Source organism: Prionailurus bengalensis, chromosome D1 (assembly GCF_016509475.1).
Source record: "Prionailurus bengalensis isolate Pbe53 chromosome D1, Fcat_Pben_1.1_paternal_pri, whole genome shotgun sequence".
Taxonomy (NCBI): Eukaryota; Metazoa; Chordata; class Mammalia; order Carnivora; family Felidae; genus Prionailurus; species Prionailurus bengalensis.
The window spans coordinates 68,190,514-68,195,722 of NC_057346.1; the positions used below are offsets into that span (position 1 = coordinate 68,190,514).

Genomic DNA, 5,209 nt, shown 5'->3' on the forward strand with positions numbered 1-5,209 from the left:
GTGCTGAGAACTTTGGCTCCAGAGCTTTGCTATTCAAAGTGTGGCCCATGGGCCAGCAAAACTGACATCACCGGGGAGCTTGTTATTAATGCAGGGGCGCCTGGCTGGCTCAGTCGGTCAAGCGTTCAACTCTTGCTTTCAGCTCAGGTCATGATCTCGTGATTTGTGAGGTGGAGTTCTGAGTCAGGCTCTGCACTGACAGTGTGGAACCAGCTTGGGATTCTCTCTCTCCCTCTCTGTCTGCCCCTCCCCAGCACGTGCGTGCTCACACACACACACTCTCTCTCAAAATAAACAAACATTTAAAAAATAAATAAATGCAGACTCTCAACCCCAGCTATGGAATCCGAATCTGCTTTGTAAGATCCCCAGGGGGTTCAGAGGCACATTAAATTTGGGAATCACTGTGGGAAATAAAATCGACCTTCACCCAAGGAGGGCTGTTTTAGGACACCTCTGGCTGCTGCTTAATGGCTGTGACTGTGCCCATGTCAGCTGGGGCTGGCAGCGGCTATGCCCTCCTGGGCCCGGCCCAGGGCTCAGTCAGGGTGGGACACACCAGCCCAAGGGTGGCCAAGGCCCACGGCCAGATGGACTCACACACGGTCAAATGCTTGGTGGTGGGTTAGGCAGTGGACATTGAGTGGGGCGCCCAGGGTTAGGGGTGCCTCCGAGAAGGTAGCAGGACCCCAGTCACAGACCCTGGAAACCAGGGGCATGACTCTTGGGGCCTGGCAAAGGCGGGGGGAGGGGGTAAGGGGAGCAAGGCTCGATTCTAGTTCTAGAACCTCTGAAACACCAGACAGGAACTGAAGCAGCACCTCCATCGTTGGAGCCTGGCTACAAGAGACAGGGGAGGACTGGCTAGAGAAGAGGTGGCAGAAGGTCAGAAGGACCCGGTGCTAGGCTGCTGATGCCGAGCCGGACCTCCTCCTGACCTGGGGTGGTCGGTGGGTTGGCTGAGCCTCAGGAGGCGGCGGTGTGGTGAGGGGATGTGCTGAGGAGAGGAGGAGGCCAGTGCCTCACGTGTCTCCCAACCAGGGATCTGTGACAGACGATCGTTCCTCACTTGGGACCAGCACAAGCCACCACCAATTTCAGGCAGGACTCCAGAGAAGGTCTGGATTCTAGAGCCTTGTAAGGATCAGGTAACCAACCTTTGTATCGGTCCATTTTCTCCAGAGAAACAGGTTTCTTTTCCAGGAAACCTGCTTTTGCTTGTGAGGCCTTCAGCTGATTGAATGAGGTCTAGCCACATTATGGAGGGTAATCGCCTTTACTTCAAGTCCGCTGATTGTAGAAGTTTTTACCCCGTCTACAAATACCTTCAGGGCCACGCCTAGATTAGTGTTTGATTGAACCACTGGGTGATGTAGCCCAGCCAAGCTGACACCTGAAAGCAATCATCACACCCTCCAATGTGTCCACTGGTGTGGTTTTGGGGTGCCAGTGCCTTTAGGGGAGCGAGCGTTTGCCTGCCTGTCTGTACGCAGGGCTGGATGCTGGTGTTCAGTAGGGATGGGAATGGAACCTCCCTGTCCTTCTCCACCCCTGCCTGGGCTCAGGTCCCCAGCACCCAAAGCTTAATCAGTGCCACAGTCTCCCAACCGTGGTTTCCAGCCTTTTCTCACACCACACCCAGCAAGACCTTCTTAAAAGCAAATCCAATCAGCTCACTCCCTGTCTCCCTAAACTATTTTGGTTGCCTTTCTCTTAGCACAGCTGACTTCTTTCCAGCCAAGCCACTGCCTGCAGGAACTACCAATACGTCCTCAAAAATCCAGGCAGCCTCATATCTTTGGGTGTTTGCTCATGCCAAGAATGCAACTTCTTTACTTATGCACTCTATCCTCTCTTTTATCTGTCACCCACTGCCTATGTACACACACTCAGACACACATGCATGTACACACGTGTGAGCACACATTCAAGAATGCCTAGTCAAGTGGTATATCTAGACCTCCTCTATGAAGTCTTTCCTTGCCTCTCCTCGCCACCTTAGGACTAACCACTCTGTCCTTTTTGTCCTCTCATCCACTCACCCCGTGCACTTGCCCACCCTGGGGTCTGTATAAACTTCCAGCACAGGGCCTGGTTTATCTTATTGCCCTGAGTTTTATCTGTCTTCTGCAGTGATAGTGCATTCCATGGGAGTCTGTCTCCGGCAGGATCACGGGGCCAGATATGCATGCAGCTGGCTCTCAGTCAGTGTCTGTAAACGAACAGTGACGGAAGGAATGAGCAACTAAATGGATACATGCATGCGTGAATACCAAGCCTCCCCCAACCAGCTTTTTTTTTACCCTTTGAAGCATCCTGATGCCTTCTCTTTTTTTTTAACTTAAAAAAAAATTTATATTTTGAGAAAGAGAGAATGTGAGCAGGGGAGGGGCAGAGAGAGAGAGGGAGAGAGAGAATCCAAAGCAGGCTCTGAACTGCCAGCATGGAGCCTGATGTGGGGCTCAGACTCATGAACCATAAGATCATGACCTGAGCCGAAACCAAGAGTTGGACGCTTAACCAACTGAGCCACCCAGGCACCCCAGAAGCTTTCTGATGCCTTCTAATTCCCACTGACAACCTGAGACTCAAAGAGGATGTTTGGATCCCATTAGGTCAGCCAGAATCTCACTCCTTCTCCCCACCGCTGGGCAGAGCAGAGGTGGGGGTAACAAATGCAATAGCTTGTGTGTGTCGAGCACTTACTATGTGCTGAGCTTTACGTGGATTATTTTATTGAATACTTACAACTCTGAGGGCAAGTACTTGTATTATCCCCACTGTGCAGATGAGAAAACTGAGACTCAGTGACACAGCTAGTAAGGGGCAGAGCCAGGGCTTGAACTTGGGCACCAAGCCTGATTCCAGGGTCCCCCCTCAACCACCACACTAGACTGTCTCCCAGGGGGACATACAGTTGCATTGAACAATTTGGTGGAAAGCACTTTATTTAAATACAACTCAGACCACAATTTGATTTAAACAGTATATTTTCACTTTTATTATTTATAGGTAATGTTGATGCATGATGAAGTTTCTTCTAATGCACTTATTTTTTATTGAGATAATATTCACATATCATAAATTCATCCTTTTAAAGTGTACAATTTAGTGGTTTTAGTATATTCATAAAGTTGTACCATCACCAGCCACTATCTGATTCCAGAACATTTTTATCCCCCCCCTCCCCAAAAGAAACTACATATACCCACTAGCAGTCACTTCCCATTGCCCCTCCCTCCAGCCCCTGGCAATCACTAATCTACTTTTGTCTCCGTTAGTTTGTTTATGTTGGACATTTTATATAAATGGAATCAGATATTTTGGGGCCTTCTGTGTCACTTTTTCACTTAGCCTGATGTTTCCAGTTTCATCTGTGTTGTAGCATGTATCAGTAAATCATTCCTTTCCGTGGCTGGATAATATTCTATTGTACAGTAGGCTGAGTAGTGACTCCCAAAGACATCCGTGGCCCATCCCTGGAATGTGATCTTATATGGCAAAAGGGATTTTGCAGATGTGACTAACTGAGGGTTTGAGATGGGAAGATTATCCTGGATTATGATAAGGATAAGGATAAAAGCAGGATTGCCGTGTTGCTCTTTGAAGATGGAGGGAGGGGCTTCAAGCCAAGGAATATCCAGTGGCCACTGGAAGCACCAAAGGCAAGGAAAGAGATTCCTCCTTCATAACCTCTAGAAGGCACAAGTCCTGCCTCTAGCCAGTGAAACCAGTTAAGGGCTTTCAGCGTCCAGAACAGTAAGATAATAAATTTGTATTGTTTTGGAAATTTCTGGTAATTTGTTACAGCAGTAATAGGAAACCAATATAATATGGATATAGCACATTTTGTTTATCCATTAATTAATAGACATTTGGGGTTTTCTTTTTTGCACTTTCTAGCCATTGTGAATAATGCTGCTATGAACATTCATGAACAAGTTTGTGTGTGGACATACTTTCAATTCTCTTGGGTCTATACCTGTGGTGGGGGGAATTACTGGGTCATAGGGTAACTGTTTAACTTGATGAGCTTTGTTTTGCAGACTCTTGCACATCCTGAACGGCCAGCAAAGTTTCAAACCGGGCAAGCTGATGGCTGGGCAGACTGGGGAGATTAGCATATGGGAGCGCTGCAGAGGGCAGGCAGTCTGGAAATCCCAAAGAGCTGCCATTTCATGCATATGCAGCACTTTCCCAGAGCCAAAGGCAATGGGACTGCAATCACTTTTTTCTGTGTATTTATTCGAAGGTAGAAGCAGGTATGCGGTTTCCTAAAGCTGCTGCCGAAACAGTGTAGATATGCCTAATTTGGTAAAAATAAACAGTAAGGATTTCAAAGGACATTCACAACAGGCGTGATAAGGACAGTGTCTGTCAAGTGTCTTCAGACCCCGCAGTGGCACCTGAATACCTCCTGTGAGCCTCAGGCCAGGCCCTGGGATGGGCTCCCTCATATCAGTTTTTGGATTTAGTTCCCACAGAACCCCAGGAGGAAGTATGGCGTTCCTCCGTGTGTGACATTTGAGGATGACACAGAAGCTGAGCAAAGGGAAGCGCCTGCCCAGGTCACAAAACTGTTGTTTGAGAGAGTCCGAATTCAAACCAGATCTGTCTGCCTTAAATTACTTTTCTCTCCGTAGGAAAGGAGGACGTTTCCTTCAAGGTACTTGTTTGGGTTTGTAAGTACACACTCTGAGACGACTTCGGCAGTCACCTGATCTAAAACTTCTCTGGTTCACGTTAGAATGGGAAGTCCTTCTGAGGGAAATGACGTAGAGACAAAAGTCTTGGAGCTCCCCACAGGAACTGGGGAAGACAGAGGAATTAAAGCAGTCTGGGAGTGGTTTTTGTTTTGCTTTTTTTGTTTTGTGTTTTTGTTTCTTGAGCACCCATCCCAAGCCAGGCTTCCCCTACAGTTGTCTCAGCATCCTTTTGAGGTACTTATTATCAGTGCTTCACAGATGAGAGGAAGGGAATATGGCGAGGTTACGTCCCCCAAGTGACCCAGCTGGAAAATATTAGAGGCAGGATCTGAATCCAGGTTTGCTGATTGGAAAGCCCTTGCTATTTTCCCCACATAATCTTAACCACTTCTTGGTTTGGAATCTGAGACTCAGAAGGGATTAGGATTCTTCTTTCTGGGAAGCATGGCGAGGGACGTGAGGGAACAGAGAGGTCCAAGCCAATGCCTCGGAAGCCTACGTTG

General features: G+C 48.1%; 1 long non-coding RNA gene across 1 annotated transcript; it reads left to right on the forward strand.

Annotated features, from left to right (window-relative positions):
• The first annotated feature begins 809 nt into the window (after positions 1–809).
• On the forward strand, positions 810–4,353 carry LOC122482677. Its single transcript, XR_006297204.1, has 2 exons — positions 810–1,118; positions 4,047–4,353. It is a non-coding gene; the product is annotated as an uncharacterized LOC122482677 (long non-coding RNA).
• The last annotated feature ends 856 nt before the right edge of the window (positions 4,354–5,209 follow it).